The 17378-nt window shown below is 47.7% G+C and overlaps 1 long non-coding RNA gene across 1 annotated transcript; it reads right to left on the reverse strand.

Annotated features, from left to right (window-relative positions):
• Window positions 1-9489: 9489 nt before the first annotated feature.
• LOC121139468 lies at window positions 9490-14793 on the reverse strand. The gene is made up of 4 exons (XR_005876423.1): window positions 14444-14793; window positions 13600-14296; window positions 10630-10743; window positions 9490-10217 (listed from the first exon to the last, which is right to left on the reverse strand). It is a non-coding gene; the product is annotated as an uncharacterized LOC121139468 (long non-coding RNA).
• Between the last annotated feature and the right edge of the window lie 2585 nt (window positions 14794-17378).

The raw sequence follows: 17378 nt of genomic DNA on the forward strand, positions 1-17378 counted from the left end.
ACAACGAATACTGTTCTTATTTTTATTTTTTAGAGGCTAAATTGACTCCAGGCAATGTCTTTTGGAATACTTATAAGAAATTTTTCATTGTTTATCTGAAATTCAAATTTATCTAGGCATTCTTATTTTATCTGGCAGCGGTCACCTTAAAATTTCAATGCTGGGTGTTTCTAGAGGTGGCTCAGTAATTACGAGTGCCAGAGTTCAGTTCCCAGTATCCATGTTTGACAGCCACAACTGTCTGTAACTCTAACTCCAGGGGATCCAGCACCTTTTTCTGGCTTCTTCAGGTACCTGCACACACATTAAAAACTAAACTTATAAATTAAGAAGGAATTTAATGCTGGAAGACATCTTATGCATCTACTTGATGTTTCATAAATATTTGCTAAATAGTTACAGTATAGGCTTCTTACCTATAGACAAAATCTAGAACACAGCGAGGACTAATGCACAAAGATTTGTGGCAGTTTCTTTTCCTGTTTCTGAGACAGAGTCTTGCTCCATAACTCAGGCCAGCCTTGAACCCATCTTCCTCCTGCCTGAGCTGCTAACGTGATGAGATTATAGGTTTGTTGTTAAAAGATAAAAAGAATACCAACCATTCAAGAGAACCATATAATGTTTTCAGACCACAAAATGGGAGTGTATGTCAACATCGAAAAAAAAATCGCTGGGAAATCTTCAGACACTTGGGGATTAAACAGCAGGCTGTTAAAAAAAAAAAAAAAAAGATCAGAGTCAAAAGAAAATCCTGAGAGAAATTTAAAAGTTCCCTGAACTAAATGAAAATGGAGATCCAACTTATCACACTTTGTGGGTTGAAACTGTTCCATGTTCTGGGAGATATAAGTGGGCAAAACCCATACGGGAAGTAATATACAAACTGATGGACTTATAGCTAGCTGGCAGATTAAATCAATCATTAATGATCTTTCAGAACAGAGGGCAAAACAGGTTCATGGCCCACTGATATATTTTACCAAATGTTTAAGGAAGAAATTACAGTAATTCTCTCCAGTAATCTTTAGGAGATAGAGGAGAAAAGGGGGTAGTGTTTTCCAGGTAATTCCATGAAACTGATGTCACCTAAAACCAGGCAATGATACAGGAAGAGGAGTCTGGTTACCTCCCATGAATATAGATTCTAAAATACTCAGTGCAGTTTTGTCAAACCAAACCCAACAATATACAAAACTCATTATGCATCACAATCCAGTGGGATTTGTCCCAGCAATGCAAAGATGTTCAACACCTGAAAATTAGTCAATGGAATATATCACTTCAACGAGCTAGAAAAAAATCATATGATCATATAAACATATGACAAGGCATTTTTTAAAAAATCCAGCACTTGGGCTGGGAACTTGTCTTAATTAGTAGAGTGCTTGCCTAGTTTTCACAAAGCCTGGGGTTCCATCCAGAGCACCCATTAAAAACAAGCCATGATCGAGCACTCCAGTAATCCGAGCACTTGGGAGGTGGGAGCAGGAGGATCAGAAGTTCAAGGTCATTTTTGACTGTGTAGCAAGTTTGAAGTCAGTCTGGGATATACAAGAGCAACCAACTAACTAAGCAATTAACAAGCAAACAATCTATCACTCTATTCCTAACTCCCCTGTTTCCCCTCCACAAAAAAAATCAGTAAATTAGGAACACAGGGATAATTCTTCAACATAAGAAGATGCCTACAAAAAGCCATATAGCTAGCATCTTACTGAGAAACTCAACGCTTTCTGACCAAGAAAAAGAACAAAGTAAGGGTACCCCAGCCCACTGCTTTTGAACGAGCACTAGAAGTCATAGGGAATGTAATAAGGCAAGAAAAGGAAATAAAACACATGCAGATGGGGAGGGAAGAAATGTTTTTTTGTTGTTGTTGTTGCTGGAGGTGACATGATAGTCTATAGAGAACTGACAAAGCACTGGAACTCACAAATGATTACAAGGTTACTACAAAATTATCAACTACCTTCCTATACATCAGCAATAAACAGTAGGATTTGAAATTAACCCCATCAGCACGGGGCTGGCATGTGAGACCCACATGTACATAGTAGGCATGATTATATAGTCATTGGGGCTGTATATGATCAGTGTCATCAGACTAATACACACACTCTGGTCATCTCTGCCATAAGGACTGAGCTCTGAGAAGTATTTTGGTCACAGAAATGGAGGTAGGTGTGAGGAGTGGTGCTTCTATGTGTATACAAAATTAGGAGGAAGAAGAGCCAGAAGCAACAGAGGAGGATATAGAAAAAGACCCAACCGTGATGCAGAAGGTCCTATATCCTTTTCTTTCTTTTTCTTTTTCTTTTTTTTTTCCTTTTTGGGTTTTTCAAGACAGGGTTTCTCTGTATTGTTTTGGAGCCTGTCCTGGAACTGGCTCAGTAGACCAGGCTGGTCTCGAACTCACAGAGATCCACCTGCCTCTGCCTCCTGAGTGCTGGGATTAAAGGCATGTGCCACCAACACCCGGCCCGGCCCCATATCCTTTTCAAGGGCGTATCCTCAGCTAACTAGCTGCCTTCACTAGACTCACCACCAGCTTTTCTGTTCTAATCTCTCTCTCTCTCTCTCTCTCTCTCTCTCTATATATATATATATATATATATGTATATATGTATGTATGTATGTATATATATATTCTCCTCTCTCTACATATAGATACATTATGAATATATGATGCATGCTAGGGAAGCATGCTATCAACAGAGCTACATTCCAGCCCTAGGCCCTACCTCTTTTTTTTTATTTTAAATTTAAATTTAAATTAGAAACAAGGTTGCTTCACAAGTCAGTTCCAGGTCCCTCTCCGTTTCCCTCCCCTCCTCCCGTGCCCTACCCCCAACCCCCCAATATCCCCTCATTTCCCCAGGGAGGGTGAGGCCCTCCTTGGCGGTGTCCATAGTCTGTCATTTCATCCAGTAGGCCCTCCCTCTTAAACATTCTACCATCTCCCAATAATGCCATGGACTGGTGCTTTATACTGGTAAGTTGCTATTGCTTCTGGATATGAGGTTGTCCCTCATCCCATTTCGAACCCAAGCATGTTTGTCTCAAAGTGTCTTCTAACGCCTTTGTCTCAGGGGGGGCTGCCCCTTCTGTCTCTGTGGCAGTGAGGGACGAGAACAGCAAAATGGGCCAATACTGTGTCCTTGAAAGCAGCTGGAAGGTACATCACTTTCAACAGAGGCTCCTATTGTTTATTCCACAATATAAGAATGCTGGCAGTGTGGGAGGGAGGAAGTTCATCCAGTTGAGAACTACAGTTGACTGCCTCAACTTCCCCAATCAGTTTCTGTTGGACGTCGTGTCTGATTTGATTCGATGGTATTACCTCTATCTGTTGGTATTTGTTTTTCTCATGGGAGCCTTACCTGATGGCCACTGCTGTAGCCAGGGCTCTCTTTATCATGAATATATATATTTTTTGTCATTGTTTTTTTTTCTTTTTTGAGACAGGATTTCATTGTATATCCCTGGCTGTCCTGGAACTCGATCTGTAGAACAGGCTAGCCTTAAACTCACAGAGATCCACCTGGTTTTGCTTCTCCAGTGCTAGGATTAAAAGCTTGGGCCACCACTGCCCGGCAGCTTGCTATATTCTTAATAGATTCACTCACTCAAAACCTAAAGTGTGGGTATTGTAGATCATTCTCTTGACATACAGGACAGCTAAGAACCAAGCCTTCATCAACCCAGCACTCACTGCACGTGGCTTCGGTCACGTGAGTCTTACCAATGGAACACCTATCTCATGAAACCTTCCTGTGAGATCCAGGAATTCCATGCCAGATGCATGCCCGCTCCTGGGTGACCCCACCTCCTCAAGCTGAAGAAGGAAGAGCCCCCTTCTCTCAGGGTCCTTGAACTATTGGCTCAGCCTCATTCCACATCTGCTTCAGGTGATCTAGAAACAAAAAATGTCTACTGTGCCATGTCCCTGAGGCTTGAGGGTCTGGTATGTTGGCTAGCCTCACTGGCTTAATGCAGACAGCTCACTCACCTGTGCATTCTTGGGCTTTTCCGAGCCCCTGGGAAGCTCTGCCCTGTACCTTATTGCTAAATTGACCTTTCTTCAATAGATTTGGTTGTGCGGATACCTTCCCCTGCCCTAACCCTTCCATGGCTGCTGTAAGACACAGACTAAAAGATATGCTTTAGAGAGAGACACCGGGCCCTGGGGCTCTAGGTTTCTACCTCCAACTCACTCTCTCATTCTTTTTTTTTTTTTAAAGATTTATTTATTATGTATACAGTGTTCTGCCTCCAGGCCAGAAGAAGGCACCAGATCTCATTATAGACAGTTGTGAGCCACCATGTGGGTGCTGGGAATTGAACTCAGGACCTCTGGAAGAGCAGCCAGTGCTCTTAACCTCGGAACCATCTCTCTAGCCCCCACTCTCTCATTCTTGCACACCTGTGCAATCTGACTAGAGTCCCCCCAAAGCACCCTGCTGTCTCCTGTTGTTTTTTCTCTCCTTTTCTGCCATTGTCCTTTAAGGTCCATCTTAATTCGTCCTTTAATAAGACAGACTTTCCAAGTTCTCTGACCCCACAGAGTGGACCCCCTCCGCTCACAGCGTCACGTCAGTTTTTGCCTTGCATACGCCATCCATGCTTGCACAGGCCTCCTCCTCCCACACTGAGTGCAAGCCTGGTCCTTAAATATCCCTTCCTATGCCAGGCATATCCTAGATATAAAGTGGGTGCTGGCTCCCCTCCTCCACTGCCTAGCAGTCGTCAATCTTTCTTTCTTGAGTGTGAGATGCAGCGTGTCGGCGACCAGCTCATCCATTCCCTCCCCAGAACACCCAGAGGGCTAACTGTGTGACCTTTTCCATCTGTGGAACTCCCTTTCCTTCGCTCTCTCTCTTTCCTCTTTCATTTTTCTCTTCAAGTGCATGGTCTTGGAGCTTGTTCCGAGGCCTGGCCTGGCTGGGAAGAAGGCTGCTCAGTTATATTTAGGCTAGCAGAGACATCAGTTTTAGGCTCTTTAAAAATACAGCCCAGTTTCATCTGGATCCTGAAGCACATTCCCACCCACTCCTTGCAAGAAGCTCATTTGCCTACTGCGTGTAGGAGTGTCTCAAATACAGACCCTTCACGTGGCCCACACATGTATGAGCATGCGGGTTAGGATGTCAGCTAACAGCGTGCCTCCCCGCCCCCTCCCACCGCCCGATTCAAAGGACGGTTTTTCTCCTATCCCCAGGTCTTCCTTCACCAGTCTATTCTCTCCTTCCGGTCCCAGAGGACTTCGCGACTTCTCTGAGGCCTTTCTCTCCCCAGTAGCCAGAACCCGACCTGTTACCAGAGAAGATATTGCCTCCTCCAGTTTCTGTTCCCTGTACTCTTCATTCCTACACCCGAGGGTCAGAAGCAAACAAGACAAAGGTCACAAGCTTGAAGCCGACTGTGGGACCTGCAACTGGCCTAGAATGGGGCGTGTGACTTTGAATACATGCTCCCGGCGGGTGGCCTGTGTGTGCAGGTGTGAGACTTACTGCGGATGGGTGAGAAGAGGCGCGTGTGAATGCCAGGGCGACCCTTCCTCCTCCCTCCCTTGGCCCCGCAGCCCTGGTTCTTTTCTGTCCCCACTGATGAAACGCTTCTTTATGTCTTAGTCACATCCTGTCTTGACTACCACAATTGTCTCCGTGCTGGGCCCACATGTCTCTCGTCACCAATGGGATCCAAATGTTGCTGACAAAATGATCTCTCTGCCTTTGGGCTGCAGTCACATTCCTCCACTTTGGCAAATTCTCCTCTCTTCCCCTTACTAGGGGGATCACACACAGTCCACCATCTCTCACGGACTCCCCCCAGCCCCCACCCCTGCTTTCTGAGTGTTTTCTCTCTCTCTCTCTCTCTCTCTCTCTCTCTCTCTCTCTCTCTCTCTCTCTCTCTCTCTCTCTCTCTCGCTCTCTCGCTCTCTCTCTCGCTCTCTCTCTCGCTCTCTCTCTCGCTGCTCTGACATCACAGGGCCAGCCTTTCAGTATGTGGGCACCATCAACGTGTTGTTTCCTCAGACAGCAAATCACACTCCTGGGCACTGCGGAGGCAGCAAGAGCCAAATCTGAGGGCAGCAGTTAATATAAACAAGACGACAGCATCAAGAATCTGGAAGACTTGGAAGAAAAAGGAAGCAGAGAGGGGCTAGGAAGCAACCCTTGGGTAGTCTGGGAAGGTCTCCCCGAGGCCTGGGATCTTCTCTCTACCTTTCTTCACGTTGGGGCTCAGGGCTGGCACCTGGCCCAGAGGGCTCTGGCCTCCTTTTCTCTTTGTTTCTTTTGTGTGTCTGGACGGTAAGGTCAGGGAGGCAGTGGCCCAGCTCTGTTTCAACAGGAGACCCCTTACAGTCTCAACTCACTGAGGATTCCCTAGGGTTGGAAGAAATGAAGTGCACACACACCTTCCCTATTTCCACTTCCTACCCAGAACACCAGTGGTCATTTAAATGTGATTAAATATGGCTGACTGGTGGGTACTCTGCCCGACTGTCCCGTCAACATCCGGTGTCTCCCGTCTTCTAAATTTGAGAGCGTCTACTGTTCGTGGTGACCCACAGCTGCCTCCATCTGCTCACATAGTTCCTCCTCTTTTTCTACAAAGGGCAGCAGGACCCATCCCATGGATTCTCGGTGGTAATGGATAGCATCGTTACTTTCAAACAAGACAGAAAAAAAAAAAAAGCACGCAGTGATATCCAGCTTCAGTGAATAATTATATTAGCAGGTGAAATAACTAACCTGAAATCGGTAGTAATAAAAGCTGTTACCTTTAAAAACCAATGTTGTGTGTGTGTTTTCCTTCTAAGAGGAGAGGGGACAGACAGGCAGGGTTACGTTTAGGCTGAGAATAAAACATGAGTGGCTCATCTCCCCACAGGAGCTCTCTCTGGCAGTTAGCTGCCCACATAGGGTCTTTTTCCAAGTGTCTTAGTGTGGTCTAGCATAGATCTGCCCTGCTCAGTGCAATAATTGTTATCTATAGGAGCTGATAGGCACAGTATGTAAGTGATTCATACAAGAATATACAAAAAGTAGATATAAACTATTTTGTAATTTTAAAAAAAATTTAGTGGCAGCTTGAAATGGTATTTTGAGGTCAAATAAAACGCATTATTAGCTGGGCATTGGTGGCACATGCCTTTAATCCCAGCACTCGGGAGGCAGCAGCAGGCAGATCTCTGTAAGGTCAAGGCCACCCTGGTCTCCAGATCGAGTTTCAGGACAGCCTTCAAAGCAATACAGAGAAACCCTGTCTCGAAAACCAATCTCTCTAGCACTTTGACTTTATTTTTTTGAGACAGGCTCTCCTGTTGAACCTGGAGCTCACCGATTGGACTAAATGGGCTGACTAGAGAGTTCCAGCACTCCTCCAGTCTCTGCCTCCAACAACCCCGGGATTACAGATCATCCATGCCATGTATGGCTTCTGGTGGGTTTTAGGAAATCCAGACTCAGATCTTTATGCTAAGCGCTGACCATGAGCCATCTTCCCAGTCCTTAAGATGAATTCTTAAAATTGATTTTACCTGTTTTTATTTATTTTTTTCCTTCTCTCTGGGACAAGTGTAAAATTTTAAGTTGCATGTGCAGATTACCTATGGGGTTTGCTTGTTTGACATTTTTATCGGTAGCTGCTAGAGTATCAGAAGAACTCTGCTTTAGAAACAGTGGTGTGAAGACGTTACACTACGTGCTGTCCCGAACTCCCTCTCCTGTGTAAGGCAGGCAAAAGCAGAACTTCCTAGGAGAAATAAGGGTCGTTGGGATGGGGGTGGGGGGATGCAGAGGGTGGGGATACAGGAGGAGCTGCATCCATTAGCTAGCCTTGTTCTGCTCAACTATGATTGGATCAGATCGGCCATTCATCTGAAATTGCAGGGAGGCCCTCATTCAATCACCCTAAGTGGAATCTGATCTTTATCTTGGGATAAACATTCCAAATGGAAGGTGAGTGCTGGGAGATAAGGGAGATAAGGAAACCATATGGCCCTGTCACCGGAGGCTCCCCAGGGCTTATTCCTGTAAGGATTAATGAGTCTGAAGGGGGGATCCTCACGAAGTCCTGTCTCTTGAGAAGGCAGAGGCACCCAACCCCCCTCTGGGGATGTGAGTGGTCCCCAGACTTAGAGGACTAGAACTCGGACCCTGCTACTCCAGCTCTCTGTTCTCAGTGGGGATCTTTGCCTACTCTGTCCATCTCCCTTCACTTCAAAAAGTTCAGTATTACCAATATCTGTACTGAGTAGCCCAAGCCTGGATCCCCACCTTGATCTGGTTACTCCCTTCTGCCCACCTGCACCTCTGTTCGCGGCTCTAACTAATGGCGTTTGCCAGGATGGCACAGTGGGGGCACTTTCCAGGTTAGGTTTTTCTTTGGTTCTGTTAGGACCTGGAGTTGCATGGCGGGAGGCGGGGGTAGTATGAACTCCCAAGGAAAGGGAGCTGGGGTGGGGAGGCTGGCTTTGGAACATGTTCTCTTTTCTCTGGTACCACTCCATCCTTCATTCCTCTGACGTTGTTGCTCCTGTGACCCACAGTGGCTGTCTGGGTGCACGAGGGCAGCCTCTCACTGGGCTCATGGTAACCAATGGTCACAGGAAGAACGGCCTATGGAGATTGAGGGCCTACTTTATCTCGGTACTCTACATTGCTTATCTCAATTCCCCATAGCTCTACAGAGGAAACAAAACTTTACCAAGAAGGAAGGAGGCTCAGGGAGGCAAAGTAAGTTCCTGGAGTCTGCATACCCACACACTACCAGCCCTCATGTTGGACAGCCCCTAGTTAATGTGAGCAGTTGTACCTGGCTGCTGTCTGAACTGGACCTCACACTTCACTTGCTGGACAACCAAGCCCACAAACCTCCCAACAGCCCTGGCCAGGAAGGGGCCACCTCCTGGACCCCAAGTTCTAACACACGGCAGGAGGATGGAGGGCTTTAAGGCCCCAGAGTCCCAGCCCTGGGCTTCTCTGCTTCAGGCTTGCTCTGGTCGACGGTCTTGGTTTCGAGCTTCTCTGTGCTCTGAGCACATCTAAACATTTGGAGAAAAACAAGAAAGTGAACAATAGGGGCTTGTGGGCTAGAGAACAGGGCCGACTTCCCCCTGGGACTCCAGAGCTGTTCATAAGCTGCCCCAGCTGCACTCTCACGGTTGGGATGTCACTGGGGCCTGGCTGAATTACAGCCTTGTCCTCCATGGGGCCTGCTACTGACTCCTTTCATACCCAGGGAATGCAAATGTTGGTAGGGGGAGCTGGGGCTGTACAGAGGGGAAGGCATGTTTTCCTGCCTGGAATTTGGGAATCAGGCAAAAAAAAAAAAAAAAAAAAAAAAAGACACACTCATCCGGGACTTGGCATGGTAGCTCTCTCTGCAGGCCACCTCCTGACAGACATGTCCCGACCAGAGATGTTTGCCCCACTGGAAAAGAATCAGCTTTCTATCGAGTGCACTCTGGGCACAGCCCCAGGGAGCTCAGAGTTCGCAGGACCTACAGAACAGAAGTGGCTACTGTGTGCCAGAGCCGTTTCGCCAGGAGGTGGTAGCACAAGTAACCGTTGGTAACAACACTAAGGCAGAAGGCGGCCCAAAGGTGGCTCCTCTGAGTGGCCTCTCTCGGGCTCCATTAGACTGTTGCTAACCACTGTCAGGCCAGGGCAGCAGGGACAGTGTATGTAGTCAAAGTTGGACCAGAGAAGAGCAAAACAAAGCTCAGACCCTCCTCATTCTGGGCTGACCTAAGTGACATCATCAATACCCAGCAGGGCTAAGTGTCCTTGTCAAGAGCTCTTGGCCTCTGTTCCCAGGATGGGAGGCAGCTTTGAGCAGTATCCTGTCTGGGTGGCATCCCTGGAACAGGCCCTAATGTTTTTGAAGTGGCTGCTCAGACATCACATCATACCCTCAGGAGGGTGAACAGTCCTTACGCTCACTTGACCGCCCTCCCTGAGTGATGCTTGGATCTGAGAGCACTTCTGGGTTGTTTGTGCCTGAGGAGAGTGGGGAAGAATTTAGCAAGAAGTCGGTGGTTGGAGGACAGTGGATGTACTCACCAAAAGGGTTGGTAGAGGGCCATGGGGGGGGGTTGTGAGGAGCGGTGTTGTAAATCCGGGACTGGAGAGATTACAGTGGGCAAGAAGATTCCCAGGAAGGATACAGGTGACAAAGTAGGGGAGTCAGGACAAATGGGCCGACTTCTGGAAAGGAAAGGCAAGGATTTAGAAACTAAGAACTTCAAAATGGCTGCCAGGGCCCACTAGATCAGTGGTTCTCAGCCTGTGGGTCTCGGCCCCTTTGCTGGTCAAAGGCCCTTTCACAGAGGTCACGTAAGACCATCGGAAAACACAGACTCTTACATTACAATTCACAACAATAGAAAAATTACAGTTAGGAAGTAGCAACAAAAGTAGCTTTATGGTGTGTGTGGGGGTGGTCACCACAGCATGAGGAACTGTATTAAAGGGTCGCAGCGCTAGGAAGGTTGAGAAGCACTGCTCTAGATAAACAGGGAGTGATAAAGGGGTGTTCTGCGAGCCTTCCTTCCCTTTCGGCTCTGCTCCTCTCAGGGCGTGCCTATAGAGATTACTGAAGGTGAGTAGGGAGTCTTACCTGCTGTGTTCTTACAGGCAAGGTAGTGACGGCTATTGGTGCTCAGGTGGGGAGCCAAAAGCCTGAGCTGAGCCTTCCAGAGCGGGCCGAGATCAGACAGGGCAGATCCAAAAGCTGCTGAGACATGAAGGAGCTGGTGCTCAGAGAGGAAGTACATCCAATATTCTTTACGACATTCCTCCCTCTCCTGGCCCCTGGGGACAGAATATTCTTCTTTTGTATTTAGTTCTCACGAGTGTCAGTGTTTTGATTGCGTATATGTGTGCACTGCGTGAGAGCCTGTGGAGAGCAGGAGGATCCTCTGGAACGGGAGTTGTGGATGGCTGTGAGCTGCCATGGGGCTGCTGGGAACCCAACCCAGTCCTCTGCAGGAGCAGCAGTGCTCTGAACTACTGAGTCATTGCTCCAACAGCAAGACAAGAGTCTGCTTATGTAGCCCAGGCTGACCTCAAACTCTCATTCTCCTGCCTCTGCCTCCAGAGTGCTGAGATTGAAGAAGTGTATTCCCACACCTGGCTCTTACTCTTTGCTTTTGTCTCGTGATTTTCTATTTGTTGGGCTCATGGACTGTGAAAACGTCATAGTCTTGGTGCTTCTCTTGAACTGAGTTCCATTCCTCCCAAGACATTAACGTGAGACTTTGTCCCGTGCTATGGTCATGTCTCTAGGCTCCCTACTTGTCTCACACTCAGTGAAAGTCCACTCTTCTAACATGCAGGAGGCAAGCAAGCAGCCAGCATGCATGTTTGAAGGGGACTCTCCATTCCTAGGAAGTAACACAGCATTATCACTGCGTTTCTTGAATCACGGTCTCCCAGTATCTTTTCCACTGAGCCTCCAACACAGCCTTAGAATTGAGTGAATACAGTAAATGCCTAATTTTACTTGCCTTTGAGACACAATCTTTGGCTGCGTAGGTCCGCAATTTCATGTGGGTTTTCCAAGTGTATCCTTTCTCCTCCCAACTCAACACACACACACAGTTGTCTGGCTTAAATCAAGTGAACATCTGAGTTAGGCTAAATATTCTCCCCTTTTGGCGTGCCTAATGACTTCCATCTTTGTTTAAATTACATTAGGTTTGTGAGACCTGCCCTCCTTATCACTAACATCAGCACTTCAATGTTCCATTTCCACTCATTCTTATAAAAGAATTAAGGTCAAACTCAAGAAAGCATTCACGGACTTGCACAACCATCACTGAACAGTTAACAGGTGATGCTGCAAAAAAATGGAACTGTTGTCTGGCAGGAACCGGTCCTGTGTGTGCCTCAAGCCCTGGTTAACTTGCCAACCTGGGACAGGGTGAAACCAGGGGTGGCTCAAGAGCTTGGATGGTGTAGTCAAGGGAAAATATATATTATTGCCAGAGTCCAAGGTTGAAGCCAAAGGCGACATAGCATGATCTCATTCTATGAAGCTCAACAGGTGTAAATCCCGGCATCTACTTGAGCAAATGCTGCCATGAAATGAAGGTGTAGATGAAGGTTGTTCTCTAAGCAGAGTGCCCCATAGACATGCCTAGAAACCTTCCAGCATTCCTGAACCTGGGCATTGTGAAAAGAGAGGATCCTAGTACCCACCATCATGCTATGCAATTAGAGGGACTGTACACGCTCATCCGGGAGGTTAGTCAAGTAGTAAGTTCTAGGCTATACTTTCCCTAAAGCACAGTAGCTCCAGGCTGCTTAGCTCACAGAGCAACAGGGGAAGGGAGCAAGTTGCTGTCATCTCCAGAGATAGGGGGCTTAGGACCAGCCAAGTGGTGAAAGGACACTTAGTATTCCTTGAAGACATTCTTCAGGCGACCAACAAGTGCCTGGAAACAGATACCCAGGAGCCCTCTGCCACTTAGAGGCAAGGATTGTACAGTGTGGTCCTTGTAAACTGTAGTTCTAGAACACGTATTGAGACCCTTTCTCCTCAGAGTTCCCTGATTACCAAGACCCTTTCACCAAAACTTTACTCTTGAGACAGAATTCCCTTCACAAGGGAAGCATGAGGAAGTGACAGGCTAGCCTGTTAGAGGGACAGAACTCTATCCCTGGGCAGGAGGCTCCAGGCTGCCTCTGCAGTGTCTTTCTGAGTGACACAGGACAAGTTCTCTCATTGTCAAAAGAGGGTTGATCTCTGACAGATCATTTCTATATTCAGGTACTGATTGTTGGAATATTGACAAAATATGACAATATGTGACATGGGAAAGACAAAGCATGATAAAACGCTATCTAATAAGATACTTTTATGTTCTTCCCAGTTGGGAAACTTGTTTTTGAGGGTTTTTTGGGGGGGGGTTCGAGACAGGGTTTCTCTGTGGCTTTGAAGGCTGTCCTGGAACTAGCTCTTGTAGACCAGGCTGGTCTCGAACTCACAGAGATGCTCCTGCCTCTTCCTCCCGAGTGCTGGGATTAAAGGTGTGCGCCACCAACGCCCAGCTTAAGTTCTTTTTTCTAAAATCATTTCTTTCTGTGTACATTATGTGTGTGCTGGTGTGTTATGCAGCCAATGTGCGGAGGCCTGAGTTTGAAGTTAGATGTCAAGTGCTCTCCGTCACATTTTGTGAACGGTGACTTGCTGAACCTGCAGCTCACCTATTCTGCTGGATGGGTGAGTGTAAAGGTTCACCTCTGTCTCGGCTTCCACGGCACCTGGATTCCAGACACCCACCTCACTCCGTGCAGACCCAGGGCCTCTTGCTAGGGCAGCAAGCAAGACTTTACTGAATGAACCCTCTCTCAGCCTCCAGAGAAATTTAAGTTGGACCTGGAGTTTATGAGAAACGATGAAAGGGAGGATGTGGGGCTCCCATTCAGGACTAGAATGAGGACAGCAAAACTAGCAAGCTATTTTCTAAATCAAATAGTCCCGAGCCACACCTCCCTCCTTCCCTTGCAAGTGAAGTGATGCAGGCATTATTCACAAGGTGGGATATCAAAACTGCCTTTTAATTAAATTTAAGAGCAAACTTACTTTTTTTTTTTCAGAGTCTCGAAGGCCCGCATTTTGAATTTGAGTCTGCAAGACCTACTTTGGAAGACAGTTTTTCCTTGACCTGAAAATAAGACGCTTGGGTAGACAGGTGGGGTTTGTGATTCCTGTTTAGCAAGCAAGCCTCCCTAGAGACAACGCAAGAACTCCTTCACCCTCAGCTGCAGGGAACCAAACACCTGAGCTGGAAGGACTACCTGCAGTTCCCAGTGCAGGCCAGTCAGACGGGCAGGGGGAGTAGCTGGACAACTCCGTGCCAGCTGAAAGCCCACTTTTGTTTGACCTACATCACAATCACCCCATCTCTCCAGAGGGAGAGGCTGTACCATGGAAGGTGTGGTTTTCCTCAAGAGGCCACAGTGGGTCTATGGCTGCAGGCAGTCAGCTCTGGCCTCTTGAGCCTTTGAGCTTGAGGGAGGAAGGACCGCCCCCCCTCCACCGCCCCCCATTGGGGTTGGTTTGCACTGGAATGCCACGCTTTTCAAAGAGTCCGAGTGATAAGCACTTTCTAAATATGTACAGCGATGGTCAGATAAGAAACCAAGCGTGGGGCTTTGCGGGTCAACGCCTCCAGCTATGCTGGTCGGGCTCGTGATGGGTTAGTGTTCCCACAGCAAACTTCCGCGTCTCCTTATAGGATCTGCTCTCTGCCAGGGCCCTCATTTTCCAATTTTTACTTCTGGAATTAGAAAAATAAAAAAGAAACAAAGAAAAAGAAAATAAGATCCCATCTCCCCGCGCCTCCACCCTCAGCTCCCACCACCTAAACCCAGGTGACCCTAATGGCCAAGGTGATTCGGGGCATGCGGGGCGTCCCCATTCCCACCTCCTCCAGCCCCCTCGCGCCTCGCTTGGCCCCACAATGCACCCTTGTACCGGGCCTGCAGCCAGGCCGCGGGATTTGGCACAGGGATGGGGCAATATTCGTCAGATATTTAAAACAGAGCCGAGAGAACAAAGCAGGTCTTTGTGCGGCGCGGCGGCGGGAGCTGGGAGCCTGGAGCAGCAGGACCGAGCACGGAGCTTGGCTGGGGCATGGGCGCATGCGTGACCGGTTCTCCCGCGTTCCTCGCGCGTTCCCCGGGGCGGGCTGCAAGTGAGGCTGCCTTTCATATGCCCGCCACAACATGTTTAATTGAAAAAAAGAAAAGAAAGAAACAATCATTTTCCATGTTTCTGTAGGAAGTATAGGCCATTAAAATAAAATGATAGACCAAGTGGGAACTCAGGTTTTAAATGACCCGGACTAATAGGACACTTGGGTCATGTAAAAAACCAAGGCATTTGGAAAGACATCTTCTTTGGATGCTAGAAGTGAAATCTTTTTGAGGGAACGGGCCCCTTTTGTCTTGTTTATGCTTTCGGTTTCCTGTTTATTGTCACTTGGGATTTGGGAGCGATTATGGTTATTGTCAAGACACTGGCTTTTGTTTGGGGACTGTGGGCTGGCCAGCGTTTATGTATTTATTTTATTTTTAAAGGCAAATAGAAGTGGAGTTTTCATGGAACAAAGATGAGATTTTTGTCATGAACTAAGGAATTCTCGAGGGAGGGGTGGTAAATAAATTTTGTTGTTACTGAAGAAGGTTGAAGAACTCTCTTGAGTAGGGTGGATTAAAAGTGACTTTGTGGGAGAAATGTGATGTGCAAAGTACTCTGTTCTGCTTTGCAACAACGAAGATTGTCTCACTATGCAACGGAGAGACAGGCAGAGGCTGGAGGGAGCCAATGCAGTCTTAGGAATGAGATGCTCTGCTTGACTTATCCAGATGAGTGGGAAAGGTAGTCTCAAACATCCAGATGACTACCTACAGCCTTCCAAACAAGGCTCCAGGACCAAAGTCCAGCGAGGTTAACTGGGCAGCCTTTACAGGGCAAGCGTGGGGGAGTGGGGGAGTGTCGTGCTCTGCCCTCCCTGCTCTGCCTGTGTGCGTACACAAGGCATTTATGGCTTGCCTTTCCCTTCATAGCTCAGTTGCCAGGTGGTCGGTCACAAGAAAGGGAAGAGATATTTTCCCGTCTCTGGCACTGAACAGAAAGCTTTGCCTATGCTAAGCATCCACTCCGCTGCTGGGCTGCAGCCCCAGCCAAGGGATTTTTTATGTGAGATCATCCTGGCAAGCTCTTTTACCATCCTTGACTTCCAGATCTCCAGGGCAACTGCTGTTGGGATGTCATAGGCAACAGATCATGACCCTTAAAGGCCACACTTCACAAGGGCAGATAAACAATTTCACAGTGACGGTCACGTAGCAGGCTCGTTCTTAAATGTGGGCTGGTTAGTTAGGATGATGTAAGTGGTTTTTTCCGCTCTCTTCCACATTCTGGCTCCAGAACCCTGGGTCGGGACATAGTCTAGGAATGTACCTTGGGCTGTGAGGTAAGGGAACAGAGGGCTGGAACTTGAGACAAGTCCCTTCTTTTAGACACAAGCAAGGACAAAGTCTTGACTTCCCCATACTGAGTCCCAAATTAAGCCCCAGACATACCCCAGACTGAGCCTGTGGCTTCCCTCTGCTTCTCATTCTCAATCTTAGTCTGTCCCTCTCCCTCTTCCTTCCCTGAGGTCATTTCGTCTTTATATAGAGGCAGTTGTTGTAGAGCGATCCCAAGGCAGCCTCGTGTACTCTCTCTCCTCATTGAACCTGGGTGAGCCATGGTGATGTGTTTGACCAAAAGGCTGTTTGTTACAGAAATTCTAGACCTTCCACAACTTGGATCCGGTCATGCAGGACGAGTGACAGCTCTTCAGGGAATCTGCCTCATGGACCTTTCTGACGACTCTAGCCTTAGCAGCTGTTGGATTTCTATGGCAAGTGATTCCCTAGAACTGGCTAGCTAAGCTGAGTCAGCCTAATAATTGTGGAAGTTACTGAGTCTGGGCCAGTGTGTTGAGTAGTGGTGGATAACCAAATAGGAGGCAAACGGAGAGTGGAAAGAGAGGGTCTTCCAAGGTTCCAGGCACTTCGAAGAACTCTAATTTCTTAGCCTCCAGGTCCTTGTGTTTCCCCAACATCACCCTTCTTGTTGGAACTATGCCTGGCACCCAGCCCCACGAACACCCCACATGATCACTTGTTGCTCCATGAAGATTGGTCTCAACACAAATACTAGAGTGCAGAGTCTTGCCTTGCTTGGCTCCTTCCCTCCTCAGCTTCCCCCTCATTGTGGGTCAGCATGGAGATTATCAATGGCAGCAGCATTCCCAGGTGTCTGAACTGTTTGGCTTTCAATCTGAGAGGTTTGATACCCACTGTTATGTGGTCTCTTCTTAGGCTCACCCAGGAGTCAGCCATACCATGAACCTCAATCTGTGAGGTTCATATACCTTCATATTACTCATGGAAAGAGACCTGGGCCAAGGGGCAGTGCTAGTCAGTTCAGACTTGTCACCAATAAAGTTACCTCAGGGACATTAAAAAGCCAAAACTGGGTGGGTGTGAGCTCCAGCATGCATTCGTGAACCTTCCAGAACTAGCTGATAACATACCCTGTGAAGGACCCTTCCATATGTCTGGGATCTCCTTTGACCGCCCATCTATGGGAGTGAGTAGCAGACTATGTTGGGGGTGAACAGTGAGAAAACAGGTCAACCTAGGTAGAAGTCAGTGCCCACTCAGGAGCCCCGTGATCCCAGGGCATGCTCAGAGTTTAGGAGAGGGGAAATAAAGGAACAGCAGGCCATGGGCAGCTCAGCAAGGGTTCCTTTATTCCTCTAACAGTCACTCTTCAGTGAGCCAGACTTGACTGGAGCATTGGAA

Source organism: Mesocricetus auratus, unplaced genomic scaffold (assembly GCF_017639785.1).
Source record: "Mesocricetus auratus isolate SY011 unplaced genomic scaffold, BCM_Maur_2.0 Super-Scaffold_15014, whole genome shotgun sequence".
In the NCBI taxonomy this organism is placed as follows: domain Eukaryota; kingdom Metazoa; phylum Chordata; class Mammalia; order Rodentia; family Cricetidae; genus Mesocricetus; species Mesocricetus auratus.